This window comes from Ochlerotatus camptorhynchus, unplaced genomic scaffold (genome assembly GCF_037179485.1).
Source record: "Ochlerotatus camptorhynchus isolate MF236.1 unplaced genomic scaffold, CSIRO-AGI_Acam_v1.1 ptg000251l, whole genome shotgun sequence".
Lineage (NCBI taxonomy): Eukaryota > Metazoa > Arthropoda > Insecta > Diptera > Culicidae > Ochlerotatus > Ochlerotatus camptorhynchus.
Genome location: NW_027040741.1, coordinates 5086924 through 5109211, shown reverse-complemented (window position 1 = coordinate 5109211; position 22288 = coordinate 5086924). Strand labels below are relative to the sequence as shown.

General features: G+C 38.5%; 1 long non-coding RNA gene across 1 annotated transcript in view; it reads left to right on the top strand.

Annotated features, from left to right (window-relative positions):
- Positions 1-408: 408 nt before the first annotated feature.
- LOC135704933 (uncharacterized) overlaps positions 409-22288 on the top strand; it is a 77932-nt gene continuing 56052 nt past the window's right edge. The window contains exon 1 of the long non-coding RNA XR_010517811.1: positions 409-2028. This is a non-coding gene — a long non-coding RNA (uncharacterized LOC135704933). The remainder of the gene's footprint in view (positions 2029-22288) is intronic.

The window sequence follows — 22288 nt, the reverse complement described above, 5'->3', positions numbered from 1 at the left end:
CAGTGCATTAAGTGTCACGTGGTTAATAATTCTCACAGTTCGAAAGTGTATATATGAGAATGGAACTCACTCTCCCTCTCGCGAAAGAGATGCATTTTTACGGTCCTTTATCAACTGCAGCATGCTCCAATCGTACATAGTGAGAGTCTTATCAATGGGAAAATTATGTTTGTTTTTTTCTGCCCTGCTCTCCCACGAAAAACGGTTCGCTCCGCATGAGAATGCGAGAGTAGTTGCTACCGCGGGCGGGAAAACCCGAACCCTCCCGAACGGGTGCCGTCGGTTCGGGTTTGAGCGAGGCGATCCTTTTGTTGTTGATATCGCTGCTGGCTGGTCCACGGAAACCGGGTTGTAGGACATCCCGTCGTTGCAGCAGTGAAAGGAAAATTCAGTATTTTCCTTGCGAGCGATACGCGAGCATCTTGCACTGCGGGTTTCTCTCGTTGCTTTCGTGCCCTGGCTTGCCTCGAAAGGCTTCTGCAGCAGGATTAGACGTTATTGGAAGTTAAGGTGCATTTCTCGTTCACAAAACTTTTCTGCAATCATTTGCTGGACAAATTTATGGAAATATTGAAGACATTTACTGAAGCGGAAGAACTTCCGGAAGAAACTGCAACCGGAATCGATTTTCCCATAAACTTTTCTGCACTCTGTGTATAAGGAAGAGTATATCCAGTGCTCGAGTGAGATAAATTATCTTTGCCGAGATTTTCCTCGCTTCTGTTTTTGTCTGTGTTCTGGAATCATCTTGCCTCATTCATATATCCCTACCGAGCATGGGAAATGTGAGAGTGGGAAATTCGAGCAAACTGAACAAGTGAAAAAGAAAAGAACTTCGACCCCTGAACAGTGTGCGTACGGTATTCAGGAAATCGGTGAAGATGATTAATGGCTACGGTGGCCAAGACAGCTGCCAGGATCCCGGTTCGTTGCCCTGTCATTGACAGGCTGTCTGTGGTTTGACCCTTTTTCCAACTGACGGAATTTGGAAAACGTGCTACTGAATGGAAAATTGACCATCATCAAAGGGTAAAATATCGGAAATCCAGGAAGGAAAACTAACGGAAAAATTGAAAATCGTGTGAGTGCCACCGCTGGTGTTATGTTTATGCTTAGTTGTTTTCATTTTTCGATAAAGATTCTGTCGATTTTATAAAACAAAGAAAGTTTACTACAAGTGAAAGTGCATAAAGTTCTCATGAAGCTGGTGAAAGCATCGTGCTTGTGTAAGAAATCTAAAGCAAACAAATAAGCCGTCGGTAGAATACAACACAAAATAAAACGTAAAATTAAATAGAAACAACAAATTGTCGGCGCTAGTGCTTAAACTGTCGGAAAAACTGAGAAGAGAATTCCAATTTGCCAGCCAGCTAGCAGAATCTGAATTGTTCGTACCCCTTCTATATAGCTACGTCTGTGTGCATGTTTAGCCTGTGGTAAATATTTATAACCAGAGATAGTCGATTCGACCCACAAAATAGTCACTCTTGCAGTCGTGCTACAACGGAGTAGTAACAACCAAATAATAAAAAAAAAATTCCCCGATTCGTACTACAGTGTGACACAGATTCAAATTTCGTCCACTGAGCCGAATGTGCATGTACGCACAAATATGTGAATGTAAAAGTGAGTGTGCCAAAATATAGAAGCAACAAAAAATCACGCCAAGGAAAAAGGATTCTCAAATTGAATTCGTTGAATAAAAGATTCAACCTCCGGACAGGAGCCAGAAGAAATCAGTGAATATCCATGTGTATGTAAAGTTGTTTGTGTGCAAGTATACGTGTCATCAGTGCTGCATAACTCACAGGAGGAGTGAGCTAGCTTTCTCAGAATTGTGTCGGGAAAAACGATCGCAAGGATTGCTTAAAGAGGATTAACATTTTATTGAATAGAAACAAAAGTATCGCTCTTCTCTTACTCTGAAACTCGTTCGTGAAGGGCTAAAGAGGTTCTGGTGAAGCGAAACAGGAACGAAACTCGTCCATTCAACGGGGAGACAAGGAGGCGCGAAGAAGGACACAAAACGTAAGCACCAAAACATACTTCGGAGATTTTTTAAGCTTGAAAATTGTTGTGTTTTGCTTCCCCGTTCGAGAAAATGAGCTTAAACCATTGTTGTCTAAAGAAAACATTCCAATGCGGAGCGAATGGTGCTGGTTGGGGCAGTCTGGAATTCGTTTTTCGGCGTGATGCTTTCGATAATGGGCACTTTAAATTAGCACTTTTAGGTTCACGAGGGAAGCGCTGCTAGGATTGTTTATGCAGGTTTAATTCCGGAACTTGTTCTCGCCAGCGGACAATTTCGGTTTAATGGCAGTGTGTTGAATGTTGATTGATTTGCTTTGGAATTTTCTGTACAAAGAATTAGTGCTGGGACTGTCCGGTTAAAAATATCCTTATAATACGAATATCCGACAGGTATCCAAAATCTGGATCAACCGGATAGCCGGATAAAAAAATGATAAGATTTGCGGGATATCCAGATATGTATTCAGATATCCAATAGAATCGAATAGTTGTAATTCTTGTATGCAAAACCAGTGGCGTCGAGTTGAGCTATAACAGCCGGAGCAGAATAATTTAATGTCACTCCCTCATAGAGTAGAGCGCTATTTCGTCGTAATCGCCAATTTCCGTTCTATCGAGCTAAAAAGATCAATACTATCAATGATTTCACCGGGTACAAATCAATAATAGGTTTGTTCCGATGCGTTAGTTCATTAGCTAAAACATAATTCCTATTTGAGCGCATTGTATGAATATTCACGCTCATTGTTCCCAAAACAAAAGAAGCGCTCCTAGCGAAACCCCTTTTTCTACGTTTTTCCATAGGACGAAGAAAATATAATGACGTTTCAATGCGTTAGGACGGGATTAAAACTCGTAGGACGAATTTAGAATCAACAAGCAGCATTAGATTTTAAATGATATCTCAACAATTTGTGACTCTTTATCAAATCCAGCGGTACGTACGGAAAGGTGAATACATTTAGAAGTCATCTTTGACAGAAATATTCAATTTTTTGTCCAAACCCGGTCAAAAAAGAAAGGTGAAGCGGGGGTTGTGCTTAGTAGGACGGAAATTAAATCAAAAAGCCCACTAAAGAAAAATAAAAGACGACTTTTCGGTCAAAACTGTGCGCAATCCAAATGTTAAGAAAATTCAGATGTACTTTGAATGTCACTTGCCACTGTACAACTGACATTTAATTAATAGAACTGTACTGTGTACTGTAGTGGATTAAGACCAATACCCTTTTTCAAACATAAGCTTAAGAGTATCTTTCAATGATCATTTTTTGCATTTTTCCAGAGAAAAACTTTGTGCTTGAAATAAGGTCTCCGTTTGTTATCCTATCTGATTTAATATATCATATTTCATAAAATTGGGACAGTTTTTTGTAAAATTGGGTCAATTTTCGTCAAACAAATTTCTTGCTTTTATTCACTTTAGCTTAGCTTTGCTTTGCTTTAGCTAAATTGATCGGCTTAAATAAACGTGTCTTTATCTCATCAATAATGAAATATTATTTCGTCCTAATCTAAAAACAATGCCTCATAAATGGTTTCGCTCAGGGCACACAAATTATAAATAAATATTTTTCAAATTTAGCGCTGTATTACAATCTAAATATTTAATTTTTGGGGATTATTTTTAGTGCAGGAGTCTACTACACCAACAATGCGCAGCATATAACTTGATAAAATTAAATGCATTTTGAATACTAATACAGATATTGCGAAATATTTATTGACCTGTCTGTGATTCCGTGACTGGTCCGCGATTTTTCTGATTAGTCGTAGCATAAATTTGGAAGTACATATTTTTCGGTCAGCTTCGAAACATTGCTATTTTTGCCGTCCAGAAGATGCATTCATCTAGGAAAATACATTAAAAGCTCAGAGACTTCAATCATGCCGGCGCCGGTGGTGTAGTGGTAAGCGTGACTGCTTCTCACCCCAATGGATCTGGGTTCAATCCGAGCCGAGGTCGGTGGGATTTTTCTGAGGCATACGAATCTCTGGTCACGTCTTCCTTCGGAAGGAAAGTAAAGCTGTTGGTCCTGGCTCATGTTTGATGAATGGGTGCAATATCCTACGCAGGTGAGGAAGCTGTCTTCCTGCACATTCGATTGACGTCAATGGATGGCAATGGATGTCCGTCGGTGATTGGCACTAGATTGCGGAACAGAGACCGACGTTAAATAAAGGAATCAAGAAGACATCAATCATATGCTTCTCAATATTATGTTTCAAGAAATTAATTGCTCGTTGGTTTTGTATTTGCATCGAACTGTAGCAGGTTAAACAATCATGGTATCGATATCAGTGGACAAACGAGCGATCTCTAGTGGAGAAGGCTTTATTTTACTATGCGGTATCCAAACTATGGTAGTAAACGAAAGTAGGTAGCAGAAAGGACTGCTGATCGAAACTGATTGACATTAGTTTTGTAATTTATTCGGTTTATACAGGAATTACAAATTGTTGCTTATTCTACTTGTCATGTGTGTTTGAGTGAAACGGCTGTAGTGTCGATACTCTAAATTATGCATTTTCACAAGGTCTGCATTTTTGAAGGTTGATGGTCCTCAATAAAAAAAAATAGACCAGGGGCCCCAAGGGTGGTTAAGACGACCCTGTGTTAACAATATAATAATTTGTATCACAACTATTCGGATATCTGAATTGAATCCGTTAGCACATCCGTGGTCTGGAGTCTGGATAACCATGCAACGGATATATACAGAACAAAATCCTAGAACTACATGGAAGCAACTCTTTGATAATCCCCCCTGCTATTGCTCTGCGCTTCCTTATAGAGCTGAATAAAGTGTGTTCTAGTTAGAGTCCAGAAGCACAGATTATTTCACAGCAGTGCCTTTAGTAGTCGAACTGGACTATTTTAAGAGCAATTTGATTTGAAAGAATTCCTTTTTCAGAGCTAAAAGTTTCGTCACGTTGGGGAAATGTTACTTATTGTTGTACCAGATGGAAGTCAAGAACTGGTTCACTCTAAAATTCTCAAAAACAAACGTTTAAATCTCCTCCCGATTTTTTTTTCTATTGTGCATTTAATCTGGGGATGAAGAGTACTCCAAAGTGCGTGGGAGATGGTGCTGTCCACCCACCACTGTTTCTCTACTGTTTAATTTAGCTAATTTTATTTATTTTTTGCTACGGTGGTGGTTCATCTTCTTCTATGCAAACTGCGGAAATTGGCAATTTAATCGCATCGACGATGATGAACCGTCCCAAAGTACCGTCAGTCGGGATGACAGAAAATGATGCCGAACATTCAACATGTTTTAAAGATGATTTAAAAGACCAATCCGAATTTATCGCAACGCACATAAACAGCTGTAGCTTTTTAACCACGGTAACAAATGACTTGAAATTTTTAGAGATGATTCTAAGGCGATTTTTTAGTAAGACAACAATAGACCAAGGTTCAATGGTAAACTAATACCCACTTTTCAATTAGAGAATCCAAAAGCTGTCTTTAAACTTTGTACAGTTGCGAAAAAGTCCATCCTCAGATTTCCTTGAGGTTCTTTTCGAATTTTTTTAGAACTCTAAGCGCTCTTTTGAAATTCTTCTCAGAAGTCTACGGAATTATTTTTAGAACTCTTCTTGACTTTTACTCAGAACACCTTGGATCTGAAACTCCCTTAGAGTTTCAGAAGAATTTCCTAAAAAAAATGTTCCTGGAATGGGCTAGAAATTATCGGTACTCCCTTGATATTTTCCTCGAAATCCCTTTGGAATTTCACTCAATATTTAATTTTCTCGGTATTCTTTTCGGAATTATTTAGGAACTATCTGCAGGATTTACTAGAAATTGCACGCAGAATTTTCTTGGAATAATCCCCAGAAATCCTTTAGAACAGTCCTCAGAATTCAATGTCCTTGATGTTCTTCTCGGATTTTTTATGAACTCTCCTAAGAGCTCTTTTAAAATTCTTCTCTGAAGTCCACTGGAATTATATTTAGAACTCTTCATGATTTTTTCTCAGAACACATTGGAATTGAATGAGCTAAAAAATATCCTCGAAATTCGCTTGAAATTTTGCTTAAAATCCCTTAGAAATCACACTCAAAATTGGATTTTCTCGGTATTCTTTTCGAAATTGTCTTAGAACTATCTGCAAAACGCACTATAAATTATCTGTAGAATTTTCTTTGAATCCTCCCCAGAAATATTTTGGAACTGTCATAAGAATTCAATATCCTTGAGATTCTTCTCGGAATATTTTAAAACTTTTTTTCTCAGAACACCTTGAAACTGAAATTCCCTAAAAGTTTCAGAAGAATTTCCTCTGCATTCTACAGAAAGGCTTCCCCGAATGAGCTTGAAATTGTCCTCTGAATTCCCTTGAAATTTTTCTCAAGATTTCTTTGGAATTTCATTCAAAATTTGATTCTCTCGGTATTCTTCTGCGAATAATTTCTAGTGTCATTTCTAGAATCATCCCCAGAAATCTTTTCTTATAGAACTGTCCTCAGAATTCAATACCCTTGAGGTTCTTCTCGGAAATCAAGTTTAAGTTGTCCGCCCATTCGCCAAATCGTTGTAGTTTTTCTACCATAATTGTTTAACAAAGCTTGCCCCTCCATTCACAAGAACTGTGCAATTTTTACATCAGGCCTCTCCATACAGCAGATTGTTGCAAATCTAACACCAGAAATTTTCAATACAATCTTGCTACCAGAAAATTTCAATTGATCAGAACGATGTAAATTTACCACCGTTAATGTTCAATAAAAATTGCTTCTTCAATCTTCTGATTGGTGCAGATTTCCTTTTTCCATTTTCCACCAGACATTTTCAATATAGCTTGCTTCTCCTATCATCAGAATGTTGCAGGTTTTCCACCAAATAAAGCTTGCCCCTATTTTTAGATTTTTCATCGTAAATTTTAAGTAAAGCAGCTTCCCTCCATTCATCAAAATGGTGAAAATTTACACCAGAAATTATTATTAAAGTTTGTTTCTCTATTCAACACAAGGATGCAACTTCAAGACCAAAATTTTTCCAAAAAGCTTGCCCATCCGTTCACCAGAACGGTGCAGATTTTCCACCAGAATTATTCAATACAGCTTAATTTTAAATAAAGCTTGTGCCTTCATTTACCAAAGAAGTGCAAGTTTTTCACCAGAAATTTTCGGTTCATTTCATTTATCAGAGCGATGCAAATTTTTCACCAGAAATTTTCAATAAAGCATGCTCCTCCATTCACCAGAACTGTGCACCAAAAATTGTCAGTGAAATTTGTTTCACAATGCACCTTTGTGGTGCAATGTTCAGGCTTTGCCTCTTCATGCACCAGAATGCTGCAAATTTTTCACCATAAATTTTTAATGAAGCTTGCATTCATCAGAACGATGCAAATTATGCACCAGAAAAATTAATAAACCTTGCTTCTACATTCACCACAGTGTAGCGAAATTTCCACCAGTCATTTTCAGTTAAATGTGCACCTTCAAATTTTTAGAATGATTCAATTTTTCCAATTTTCATTTTGCACCACCTTGATGATATTTTAACACCAAAAATATTCAATATCAAGCGTTTTCTTCGATCTACCATCACGAAGGGGAATTTGTTTAACTTTAAATTTGCCCTCTTCCTAAAACCCTCCATGAACCACCTTGAAAAAAAAAAACTACACCAGAAATTTTGTGTATGCACCACTGTGGTGCAAAAATGCACTGTGTTGCAACCAAAAAAAAATTGAAGTTTGTCCCTTCATGCACCTTTGTGGTGCAATTTTCAGGGACCATCTCAAAGGAATGTTATCTTATATCATAAATCAAGTTATTTTATATCATAATTTTGTAAATGTGGAAATTAAAATCTTATTTATAAAAGGAGGGGCAATTGCCCCACCTTAACCCACTCTGTGCACGCCAGTGCATGGGATTGCCGTATGATAATACATGAAATATATTATTTATACGGATCGGTGCCTGTCTTAGAGATAAAATTCTGAATTTAAACTATCACATAAAGTCTCCCCACGGTTGATCTTACGTATAGCTTGCATAAAAATCAAAATTGTTTACAAGCTTGTACACAACATGGCACATTTAAGTGATATTGCACTTAAATTTCTTTGTTATGACTTTCTCAGTCTAGGATAATCCAAACGGTCAGTTATGCATTGCCCGACTATTCGGCCGTTTATTCCGACCTTTTTCAAGGGTAAAACTATCAAAAGGCCTGTTTTATACCCTTAAGGCCACAATAAACAGTCGACACGTTGGGCAATGCATAACTGAACTTGTCAATTACCCTAGACTGTGAAAGCCATAAAAAAGAAATCTCCCTACATATCAGTCGAACATTTCACTTAAATTGGCATGGAATATCGTTGAAACTTACGCCAAATCGAGCGTTAACATCGTGTGCAGAAAATAATATGAATTTTGCAAACGGTGTTCGGCTACGTCAGACGAATGTTTTAGAGAGGATGTTTTGATCAACGTTGGTGGAAGCTATCTGATTAACATAAAATAAATGTACTACGTATTTTAGAAGTGGACTACCATATGAAATAGTAAACCAAATTCAAATACCCTCTATACTACACTTCAATCATTGCCCAATGGTCAATAAGTGAAACCTAATTTACTGCTCAGCATTTCCCGTTCAAAGGCTAATCGCACAAAGGAGACCAAATCTCACATTTCCTAGACCTTTCGTAACTATCCTTACGGTACACTTTTCCAGCGGAAGTGATGACACTCACCACTCCCCGCAAAGTAAGCCCATCGAAAGGAAAATTAAACCGATAGCTTTTCGGATCCATGCCTTCCTATACGCAGAAGCACAGACACCGGGGGGGCTACCTACTTCACTTTCGATGTAACAAGATACAATCAACGCGTGACCCAAGCCGAAGAAAGCTGGCCAAAGAACCGATAAAAACAAGATTAAATTCGTCCTTTTTCATCTCCACCCCAGGATCAGTACGTATCCCGCTTACTTCAGAGCGGTGGGTGGTTTTGGTGCACATTGTGTTGGTTACCAACTGGAAAAAAAGAAGAAAAGCGCACTAATTCGAAAAAAGGTCTCTATTCCTGGGTATTGGCTCGAGTTGGGAGAAAGATTATGAATGAAAGACCCGGAGCACTTCTCGTGTTAATTTTTTTTTCCTCGTACAGGGTATTTAATACGATATGTGATCTCTGCGCCGATAGAATAAGGATCAAGAAGTGTGGAATTTCGATAGACTTCACAGAAGGATCGAGGATGGGGCTTTTTTGGGTTATTAAACCCAGACAAAAAAGAATTTATTTTTCTTTTACAGAATTGACTTTGGTGTTGGTTTTGAAACAAGTATTTGCAATCTTAGAATCCCAAAATATGAGCCTGTGCATATAATGATAAAAATTTATGAAGGTTTAGCGGTCGCGCAAATGGTTTGTATGGGGATTATTAAGGAAGAAGTTGAAATTTTTCAAATGACGGGCACTGCTTAACACACGCTTTATAATAAATAGGTAAATTAGGATGGATATATTTTTTGGCGTATTTTCATCGCCTTTTTAATTGCTCATGACTTAATTTCTCAAGGGAAGGATAATTGCAAATACATTTGAAGGGAAAATGATAAATACTGAAAGTTTAACAAATCATATAAACATATTTATATCAATAACCAGTGCTCGCAAAAAATCAAAAACTCAAATCTCATTCGTGAGATTATTCGCTTATGGGTTTGACCTTGAGAAATTCAGCAGTGCAAAAATCTCCGGTGAGTTTTTCGGTTCAAAAAATAATTCCTTGTAATTTGACGTTATTCATTTTTTTTAATCTTATTTTTTTGCTATTTGGTGGAAAACTATCAAAACATGCAGCTGCATGCCATTATTTAACGTTTGTGTGTGTATATTTCTTCTAACCCCAACTGGTCGACAGTGTTATTATGAAAGAACTCTCTCAACAATGTCGCATTTATGGTCATTGTAGACAGATTTAGTCCGGGAGTTAGAAGGTGATAGCTCTACAGCAACATATTTCTGAATGTCTGAAGAGTTACGCCCATTCCGAGGTTACTTACACTTTCAATAAACCCCGCATGTATGTATGACCTGTATCAATTGGATATTAGTATTACATACACACTTCCAGGTTAGAAAATATTCTCTTCATACCTAGCGCGTATTTAGTTTCATTTTCATGTTTAATTTATAAATAATAATTGGCTCGTTCTCACCATGTTCCGCTGATCTACCGGCATTGATGGCTTATTTTGGAATCCCTTGTACTTTTGACGTAGGATTACGTCTTTCGGCAACATATTGGGGGTGCAATTAAAAAAAAAACAAAATCGACCGCATTACGAAAAAAGGGTCAGGTTTTGACCACATATAACTCTTTCAATAGCGGATGGATTTTAATTCTAAACAAGCCAATCGATTGGAAATTTATCAAGAAATCTGTTAAAATGAATAAATTAATAATGTTCAATAGGTCTCCCTTAGATCAGTCGGTAGAGGCGCAGCTACAAAGCAAGACCATGCTGGAGGTGGCTGGGTTCGATTCCCGGTCCGGTTTAGGAATTTTTCGGGTTGGAACATTTCTCGACTTCCCTGTATGAAGTATGATTGGACTTGCCACATAATTATACCAATGCAAAAATGGTACAGGCATCGAAAGCTCTCAATTAATAACTGTGGAAGTGCATCTAGAACACTAAGTTAAGAGCACGCAATAAGCTCATATGCGATATGCAATAAGCTTGCAATGCGAAGAAGAAGAAGAAGTTCACTATTTAATAGTTAATTACCCAAATGTCCAACTGTTGCAATGGTGATCAAAATTATCACCGATTGCCTGCAAAAAAGACTTTCCCTAACAAAGATTTCAAAATCGAATTCCATCCGGTTTCACTGATGGTGTCCGGTGCTTTCGGCGCGTGGCGTTGACATTGTTCTCCAGTACACAACGAAAGGCTCCCTGCAAGCAGCGAGCTGCAGCCTACATGACCGTCCATTGAAGGAGGAAGAAGCCGCACCGCTACAGATCGGAATCAGTAGCTCTTCGTGAGTCGCTGTGGGCCATCAATCCAAGCGCGTCACCCTCGTTCCAAACAACATACAGCCCGTGTTTAACACCCTAATAGCTCAACATTACTCAACCATCACGACAAAACGGTCTTTTTCAGGACCACCATACATTATTGTTGTTTAAGAGTTAATTTTCATTGAACGTTCGCTCGCCTTGCTGCCAGCCACATAACCCACTAAGCTCTCTTTGAAAATGTACCCAGCAACAAAACGTTTGGCAACGGCGCCGGTGGTGTAGTGGTAAGCGTGATTACCTCTCACCCCAGCAGGCCTGGGTTCAATCCCAGTCGGCGCCGCCGGGATGTTCTGAGGCATAACATCTCTGATCACGCCTTCCTTCGGATGGGAAGTAAAGCCGTTGGTCCCCGGTTCATGACACATGACCATGTTAATTCACCATAAGCACTTCAATTTAAGGTAAGGTTTTCTCAAGGACGCTAGAAAAAACAAAAAAACGAATCTAGGATTTATATGATTGATAGTGAAAATCTCGCGATTGAGCAAATTTTAGCAACAAATTCCTCCAATCAATTTTCGCTTATTTTTTATTTATTAAATAAGCCAAAAATTTCCGTGCGTTATGTGCACGAAAATGCGCAATTTTGTCATCAGAAAACGAGGCGTTTCCGTGATGAGAAAAGTTGTTTCCCTAACACAGTCGCCGAATACTGATACCGGTACTACCTTAATGCCTTTTGGTGCAAATTTTAAGGCCTTCATATTAAGAGAATTATGCCAAGGTTACAAATACTCATTTCAGCAAAAATAATGTTTTTCGGAATAATAAAACCAAAAGATGGTATGATGGCATGTTTTACTTGTAACTTACAAAAAGAGGTTACAAAGCTTGTGTTTGAAACATAAAACCTGTATATTTTGCTTTCTATGAGTCACAATCAGCGATTTTCTGATCGCTGAGTGAGTGAGTGAATGTGTGAAAAATCGCTGATTGTGACTCTCATGAACTGAAATAAACAGGTTTAATATGTCAAACACATTCTTAGCAACCTCTTCTTGTATCCTACTAATTCAAAATATGATCATGGCATCTAATTATTTCATAATAAAAAAAAAAAAAACAAATGTTTTTGCTGAATGAGTATTTGCAATCGTTGGAGGCGAACCAGCCCCAGGCTGCAAGCCTCCCTAATAAAGATAAATTAATTATTTAATTATTTGCAATCTCGCAAAATTCTCTTAATTTTTTTCCTTGATTTGTTTTCCGTCGATCTTGTTTTCCGTGCTGAGCACCAATGCTACCGACGCCAGGGAGGTAATCAGACTGGGATGACAGGGATTGAACCCAGGCCTGCTGGGGTGAGAGGTAATCACGCTTACCACTACACCACCGGTGCCGCTTGAATTTCTCTTAATGGAAGAGGCTTAAAATTTGCATCAAAAAGCATAAACGTAGGCAGTCTAGGGTATGCTCAGATTCTGTGATTGATGTGCTTTCCCTAATACATATTTCATTTCCGAACAGCAAATTAACGGGCAATTCAATCTCTTCAAATTTCTACATTTGTAGTGCGAAGTAAGTGATATTTGAAAAATTATATGCGTGTTTATCGATGTAGCCATGTCGCAGCATTTGGCTACACAATACAATGACTGATAAAAGAGTTCAAGTAAGAGCTTGTATCCAAGACACATCGTCCAGGATTGGTTTGTACTACATGGACACCTACAGAGCACCTCGAAAACGGAACTCCCAAATGCTTCCGAATTTCAACCTATCGAACTTTTTCACTGATAACGAGTTAAGAAATCAATTTAATGTTTACTATACTTTGAATGCAACATCAAAACTACGTAATCCTACGTCAAATCTACGATCGTGTCTTGGATATAACCTCTTACTTTTTCTCTAACGCTTCGTATTTCATTCCGCACTTCACCGGCAATTTCCTTCCGTATATCATCCTTGGTCGGTTCGAACATGATTCCGCCTTTTCCGTTTTTTTTTGTCTTCCGAAGGTGATAAATCCACACTAATTTCCGTACCGATGGTTCGATGTTTACTCTTCCTCGCTGGTTGGTGTGGTCGATCTCATGTCCACCATCTGTTACTGAATTGCAGAGTCATCTGGCATAAGCCGCGCGTCTTGCTGGTCCACCGAGTACTCGGAATGAGTCATTGAATCAATGTATGAGTATGAGATAGTGTTATATGCAACGTGTGAAAGGAGGATGAATAGAATACGAAAGGGATTGGTTACAAGAATCGATAGTTTAATCAGATTCCCCAACCAACCATACTGAAGAAAATCAAGTAAATACAAGCTATATTGCTACTAAATGGTTACTTGGGTACTCATTTAGCCGTCAGAATGGTTCATCGCTTGCGAAGTAAAGAATTCCTGAAAGTGATGCGTTATATTTATCAATGTTTTGATTTTATCCTAACGTTGCCTCAATGTTATATCACAGACCAACAGACACAACACATTGAAAATTTATCATTGTAAACCCTACCGCTACCTGTCGTATACACTGTGATGGGCAATACACTCAACAGATGGTTGTAGTGTGTAAACGTTAAAAGTAAGGAAATTGATTATGTGCGCCATAAGTGGCGGTACTATCGACTAAGAAACATTTAAATTTACCGTTAAAAGCGTTTTCCATGAACATTTTAAGCATGTTATGCTTGCATGTCTGTGATCATACCTTCTCTATTGCAATGCCGGGTAATCCGCGAAAGTACTTGCATTTTTCTCAGGCACTTTTGATCTAACTGCAATCACTCTCTTATACTCGAAGTTTGCCACGACCAAATTGGCACAACGACGCCCTATACGCTCTCTGACCGAAGCACAGGGTCAGGTGCATGCCAGCAATTAGCGTTTGACCGGATTTTATGAGTTTTGTTATGAAATTAAGTTTTGGCCTTGTGAGCGTGAGTGATAATCTCGAGCGTGAGATTTGTTTGGAAACTCGCACTTGAGTTTATTCGCTCAGGTGTGCTCAATGAATGAGATGACACGGTGAACAGCTAAGTTTTTTCATGGCCATTACGTCCCAATTGAAATCTTATGCCTGCTCTTGACTGAACAACCCGATCATGTTCTTATTAAAAACAAAAATCTTATTCGTTTCATCATTTCTTCTTCTTTCTTTTGCACTTATCAAGCTTATTGCTATTCGCATATTAGCTTACTGCGTGCTCTCAACTTAGTGTTCTAAATTCAATTCCACAGTTATTAATTGAGAGCTTTCAATACCAATACCAATGCATGCATTTGTATATTGTGTGGCAAGCACAATGGAATTCTATGCCCAGGAAAGTCGAAAAAATGTCCTTGCCTTTACTGAATAGGCTATGAGTTTAATCGAATATTGGTAATTAATTTCCGTCATGTTCATAAGAACTTTATTCTCTACAACTTCAAGGGCATTGGGACATGCTTTCACAAGTAATCATTTTCCATTCCTTCAATTACCGAAGCTCATTCAATCAATTAATACCTTAATAAGGTTAATCTAATCCGTATCCCTAAAGGCCAGCTTACTGTGTACTGCACAGTAAGAGTTAAGAAATTAGCCGGAAAACTCAAACAAAAATCAGCCACTTGTACCGCTAAATTAATAGCCCAGAAAACTGTTTTCCCTTGAACCCATTTCACAAGGCGTCCCTTTCTGAGAAACTTAGTCCGATAAAAAAAAATCATCCATGAAGAAGAAACCCCTTTCGCGAGGAAACCTATCTGCATCATTTTTTCGGGAAATCGTTTTCCTAATTTGCGCTCATTTTTCCAAAAATCTAGAGTAACAGATGAAGCAAAAGAAAAAACGAAAAACAACATAGAAATCAACTTCAACCCACATTAATCCTAACAGTATATTGGCTACACCAGCCAACACCAACCTTGGAGGGCAACGCAAAAGGGGAAAACCTCACTTCAAACATCATCATTTCGGATGGAAAAATATGCAAAGGAAAGGAAAATAGGAAAACCACAGACAAATCACGGTCTGAGAATAAAACAAAACGAAAATGAACCAAAAAAAAAATCGTGGGCAACGATAATATCATCAGACGACTTCTTTCCCCCAAAGTGTGACGCTGTAGCTTCCTGCTTCAATATCTTGTTCAATGCCTTAATTTCCCACCCCACCCCTACTGCTGGTGGTTGTGGCTATCCAGCCGCTTTTGCTCAGGGCAATCTTGGATTGGTCCACTACTGCCCAGTACGGCCGTCGACGACGACGCGACGGTTGCCGTCGTCCTCCTCTTATTTGATTATCATTTAATTTCGAGTGCTAGGAAAACACTTTTTTCGTATATTCTGTTCCTGCTATCTTGCTAGCTAACCCTTTTTTCATGCGATTGGTTCGGTGCGCTGTCGAGGCGAATGAGACTTTAACGGCATTCGGAGGTGGGAAAATGAGTGAAACAACCCTCTGGCCGTAGCATCTGGTGACTTTGAGTTGTTGCTAAGACAAAGCCGTAAAAAAATATCAACGAAGATGGTGAAGAATCGAAAAAAAAGAATGCTAGCAGTCTGTGTCCAATCGCACTATCAACAAGGGGCATCAGATAAATGTTGTTGCAATCCCGTAAGGCTGATCATAATTATATACCTCGCAGCCAATATTCGCGCACCATATGGCGGGAAATAAAGGAAATTTGGTAGGTTGGATCCTTGATATAACTCAATGAAAAAAGCGTATTGGAAGCTGATTTAAACGTTCGACCAATATATTAACCTTCAATTTGTTAATCATAAATTAGAAATTTCACACTGTAATGATTTTTATAAAAATAATGGAATGGAAAAAGATTTCAAGAACCTAAAAACAAAAACTTCTTTTTTAGTTTTTAAAAGAAAATTCACATTCAAAATATTTTTGTAAGTCATCATGGCATATGGAGATTGGACTCAAAAACCTCAAAACGGCAACGTTTCGGTTTTGCTGAGCCTCCATTTTTTGATGATGAGATAGAAAAAAATATGTTTACATGTATTTTTTCAGGAATCTAAGGAAAACCTGATTTTGTTTTGGATTTTTTTTAAATATTCCAATATTTTTTTTTAAATGAAAACGTGTTGGTAAACTTTCCCTTAAAACCCCTTATAACGCTTGTTTGAACATGGCTAAAGTTCATTATATTCGATAACACTTACTATAGGTAAGGAAATGTTTAATTTGCAGTACCAGACAAAATAATATAAGATCGAGAATTTTTGACGTAGAACTACGTCTTTGTCGACTATACTGGGGTGCAAATAAAAAAATTTGTGTAGTGGAATAATGTTAGGTTTTGAACGCTTGTAACTTTGACATGTATATATGAAATTAAATTCCAAATACGCCAATTGATAGGATATTACTTTAAAAATCTGCCGAAATAAAAACTTTTACAATTTGCCGTAAAAAAAACTTTTTAAAATTGTACAAATGATAATTTGATCACTGTTTTCATGAAATAAATGTTTTCCCCAAACTCAGTCGTCATAATCAAGTAGGGGAATTTACGTATTCTCGGCAACCTAAGCAGCGACCTTCTTTCTATAGCCTTTTTCTCTAAGGAACGCACACATATGCAGTATTGGTTTGTTTACAATCTTTTGCTGCCAGCTGCTCTAACAATTTCAGTCGAAAGAATTGTCAAAAACTGTTTTGAAACGCATTTACAAAGCTCCAATCTTCTCTAGTGAGAGCGAGTATTGTCGGCAACCAGTTTTTCTTCGGCAACCGTTCCATTTGAACTGCATGTAAATCTGCTGTTCTATTGTCGGCAACTCGAAATCAGCTACAATTTGTAGTGCGTGTGTTGCATTTCAAGAAAACCTTGCTAGATTGCTTTTTCTCAGTGGTAAAAATATAGTCAAATTGAAGCTGAAAGTATAAAGAATCGTTTGCATGCATTCAGCGAAGTGTTTTCGTAAGAAAATCCAGTGAAAATAGTGTTTCAATTTGTGTTGCCGAAAATAGTCTGTCATGCCGAAGCCGTCATTTCCCCTACCACTTGGTTGCACATCGTTCTGCTTGAACCTGAAAAGATATAAAACATCGCTGCCAAAGAAGAATAATAAGATGAAACTGTCGGTGGAAAAACTTTCTATTTTAGTGTCCTCTTTCACGGTCCCTTTCATCCAATGAATACCACCCGTATGCCAGGTAATTTTGTGGTTTTGATGCCTCCTCGGTAGAGATGGAATTTTGCGCATTTTTATATCAAAACAATGTATGTATGTATGTAAGGTAGCCACCATCCCTTCGAAGATCTTGTCTTGTATGCAGCTCCACTTAATAGCAAGATCAATTTGAGCTACCGATCTGAATTCACAATATCGCTGTATGAAGGGCCAAAAACGGTGGGGTGGACCCGTAAGCAGAGGCACTTACGCGAAATCCACGGGAATTTAAGAATCTCCTTCCAACGATACGATCCAACAAATCGAATAACGCAATTCGCAATACTTATTAAGCTTCCTACAGGATGGTTTGTTAAGAAGGGCGCGTCAATCTCCATGAAACTGTTGGAGTAGAATTCACACCATCACAATCGAATCGGTAGGATAAAGAAAATGATAGTGTTTATTCCCTCCTAGACTCCGGTTGTCATACCACTCCAATCGTCCAGTTTCAGGTCAAATGATACCCTGATGCTCCCTCCCAACCCAGTATTTATTTATATATATAGTAAACATATGTAATGGAGAAATGAAATATATCAGAACATTAAAATACGTAATATTTAATGAAAATACATTTATATGGATAAAAAAACTGGTATTCCGCAATGAAAATAATAATTATTTTACATACAATATGATGCAGCTCTATGTCTCCTCAGCTCCCAATAAGGAAGATGTAACCCTGAAATTTCCAACAAAAGACACAGAAAAGGAGATTTTGTTAGTAAGTTGGGTTCGTTGGATCAGGATTCACCTTGATAAGTGATGCGACCATGGTTTTAAATGAATCAGTGTTATCATGCATTATACTTGGATTTGCCCGAAGCCAAACCCAAATGGTGTATCATTGGGCCTTATTTCGGGTGTCACTACACGGTGATAAGCAAGTGATACTCAGAATAAGAGCCGTGATTACCGTACAAATCAAATGGGAATCACTTCACCGTGACGACAAGTGACAACTTTTCACGGTGATGTGACATCCGTAATAAGCCCCATTATAATATAAATCTGAAGACGTTCCATCATCGAAATGCTGAAAATGAACTTAGAGCATGAGCATGAGCAAAATTGATCGAGAGTGAATCATTACAGTATAAATCTAGTGATGTTCCGGCATCAAAGAGCTGGAAGAAAACTCAAATAATTTAAATCAATAGATCCAGTCTGAATGAAGGCTGCAAAAAGAGAATAATTATACAGCAATGACCCCATTTTGTCAGCTAGCAAAGTATGTGTATCTTAAACATTCATCTTGAAGGAGGAAGGTATGAAATTACAATTATGTGGAATTATTGAAAAATAACAGTCTGATGCGCGGAGAGATTGACAGGATCGGGTCATAACTGTAATGTGAATATTAGGAAGATTTATCATCATCAAACTATTCTTGAATTGACCTGGAAGAATGCTTGTGAATAATTGTTATACAGATAAATTAAATTGATAAACTAAATGGTTCAAACAACAACTCCAGCCTGTAAAAAAGCTGAAAATAGGGAATCTTTACAATGTGGATCCCCGACGGTCTTCTACTCAGTAAGCAAAAGCGGCAGCCACCAGGCTAGTCGATCTGCTCAATTTAAATATTGAAACCTTATTTTATGAAGTTCTTAAGAATACCAATTGAAACACAATGTAAACAAATAAAAGTTAAGAGTCTCATCCGAATCAAATGATTCCAAACGATACGCATTCATAGAAATTAAGTTTAAATAGACAAAAGTAGAAAAATGGAACAATCTCACCAAATCAGTCCAACTGAATCCCTTGCAAGCAGCTATGTCACGCTTGGTTTAGTAGCTCCGATCATAGACCCGCCCTACGGGGATCAATCCTCTGGTCGAATGTAATCGATTGCTTCATGACGCGAACACGAAGCGACCGCTCACAAAATCATACAACGCGTAAACAAACTGAAATCAAAAACTATCACACGCGACGCCGTTTTTTTATATCAAAACAATCGCACAAAAATCAGAGATGTCCCATTTTTTTTTTTACTCTATTAACAACTAATTGATAATTTTTTGTTCGCTGTGCTGTCATTGTTCGACCAATGAGACTGCAGAACATGTTTGAAACGATGGGTGATGATCCTCTGGAGAAGTTAATGCTTATGTCGGCATGATACAACCGATTACAAATATTTTACTTTTCGGTTCGTTAATCGATTATTCTAATAAAAATCGGCCATCACTAGATGAATGTGAAACGTCATTTCAAATATAAGGACCGTACCTTGACCTTGGCTCATCACAAATTACGTCCCCACGGCAACTGAAATAAACACGAGTGCTGACCGGTTGGCGCTGTTGTCGTGCCTCTGCTCATTACCACGTCGGACGACGTGGACTGGGTCCTGCAACAAGCAGAAGCAAGTCAGCGGTCAATATGGAGTTTAAATCTATGTTGATTTGCTAGTGGTAGTGATGTTATTGCATTTGCACTGCACAGTTCGAAAAAGTAGTGTAAATTTATGTTCTATGTGATGCACATAAATGGACCGTCATATATCATACACGTTTACATTATATATCATATAAAGTTCTGACACATTTCATGCAATGTAGCAAATATTGTACACAAAAGCCCATCTTTTTTTTTTTTTTTTATTAATTACTTTATTTGTACAGGCTCAATCGAATAAACTTTACAGAGCCGAGTTATCCTTTGCGTTATACATTGTTACTGTCTTATATTTAAAGTTAAAGGAACTGGACCGAGTACTCGCGGTCGTCTCGAGGTTAGTGGAGATTTACAATTTTTTGGATGGGAAAAGGGAAGAAGGAGGTTTTAAATGTGGTTTACGATATAACTATTTAATTAATCCTAAAGCATGAAATTATTTCTATTCATCTTGAAAACAAACATTGAAAAAAAAACCCCCCAGACGTACAAAACACAAACTAAACACAAGGTTAATCAAACTTACAATCTAAGGTTAATATCCTTAAAGTAAACATATATGAGTTTCATAAACTCCAGATCGCGTCTAGCCAAAATATCCCGAACTGGAACATTAGGTTGTCTACCTCGAGCCCGAAGGGAATCGTACAGTTCAGATCTGACTCCGCGATACTCAGCACAAGACCAAATAATGTGATCTGCGTCCTGGTAACCTTGTCCACATTCACAGAGATTGCTGTCCTTCAGCCCAACACGGAACAAGTGAGCGTTTAACGAATAGTGATTGGACATGAGGCGAGACATCATACGAATGAAGTCTCGACCCACATCCAACCCCTTGAACCAAGAACTCTTCGACACCTTAGGGATGATCGAATATAGCCATCGTCCCAAACTCCCTTCACTCCACTTATTCTGCCAGCTGACGAGTGACTGTTGACGATAAATGAAGAAAAATTCATCGTAGGCGATTTGTCGATCGTAAATATCGCCTTCCATAGCGCCCACCTTAGCAAGTGAGTCAGCCATCTCATTGCCCGGAATCGAGCAATGAGATGGGACCCATGCAAAGGTGATGACAAAAGATCTTAAAGATAAAGCACTTAAAAGCTCTCGTATTTTCATGAGAAAATACGAGGAGTGCTTTACCGGCCTCATAGAGCGAATAGCCTTGACAGAACTGAGACTATCCGTAAAAATAAAATAATGATCTGGTGCAAGTGAGGCGATCGTTTCTAGCGTATAATGAATTGCCGCCAGCTCAGCAACATATACGGAACAAGGAGCTTGAAGCATTCGAGAGGCGCTATGAAATTCGTTAAAAATACCAAAACCAGCGGACGACTCTATTAGTGATCCATCTGTGAAGAACGATCTTGCGGAATCAACTTGGCCAAACTTTGCAGCGTAAATTGACGGAACAATCATGGAACGATGATGTTCTGGGATCCCACGAATCTCCCGCGTCATAGATAAATCAAAACTAACTGAATTGCCGAAGTCGGAGAAGCATACACGATGAGGATTATGCTGTGAAGGGCTGACATCCTGAGTTATGTACACGTAGTACAATGACATAAAACGAGTTTGAGGGTTCAGCTCAAGAAGCTTTTCAAAGTTTTTGATTACCAGTGGGTTCATAACTTCGCAACGGGTGAGGAGCCTGAGGGACAATTCCGAGAACCGATCCGATAGTGGCAACATGCCCGCCAACACTTCTAGACTCATCGTATGAGTCGAGTGCATGCATCCTAACGCGATACGAAGACAACGATACTGGATACGTTCCAGTTTGATGATGTGAGTTTTAGCCGCCGACTGGAAACAAAAACTACCGTATTCTAAAACCGATAAAATCGTTGTCCGGTACAACGTTAGAAGATCTTGCGGATGGGCTCCCCACCACGTTCCGGTAATTGTTCGGAGAAAATTGATCCTTTGTTGGCATTTTCGTCTCAGATACTCAATGTGGGATCTCCAGGTGCATTTTGAATCGAACCAGACCCCAAGATATTTGAAGGACATAGAATGAGTGATCGGTTTACCCAAAAGTTGAAGCTTTGGTTGTGCTGGGCTATGCTTCCTAGAAAAAACGACCAACTCAGTTTTCTCCATGGAGAATTCGATACCTAGCTGAATAGCCCAAGTAGACAAATTGTCTAAGGTATCCTGTAAGGGTCCTTGCAGGTCGACCCCTTTGGGCCCTGTCATAGACACTACGCCGTCATCTGCAAGTTGTCTCAACGTGCAGTTGTCACTTAGACAATTGTCAATTTCTCTGACGTAGAAATTATACAAAAGGGGGCTTAAACATGAGCCCTGGGGGAGACCCATGTAACTAAATCGAGAAGCTGTAGAGTTTCCATGAGAAAAGCTCATATGTTTCTCTGACAGCAAATTGTACAAAAAGTTATTTATTAATGGAGAAAGGCCACAAGCGTGGAGTTTGTCTGAAAGGACTTCAACGGATACTGAATCAAAAGCCCCCTTGATATCCAAGAATACAGAAGCCATTTGCTCTTTTTTAGCAAAAGCCAACTGAATTTCTGTGGAAAGCAACGCGAGACAGTCGTTCGTTCCCTTGCCCCTACGGAATCCAAATTGAGTATCTGAGAGTAGGTGGTTCGTCTCAACCCATTTGTCCAAGCGAAAAA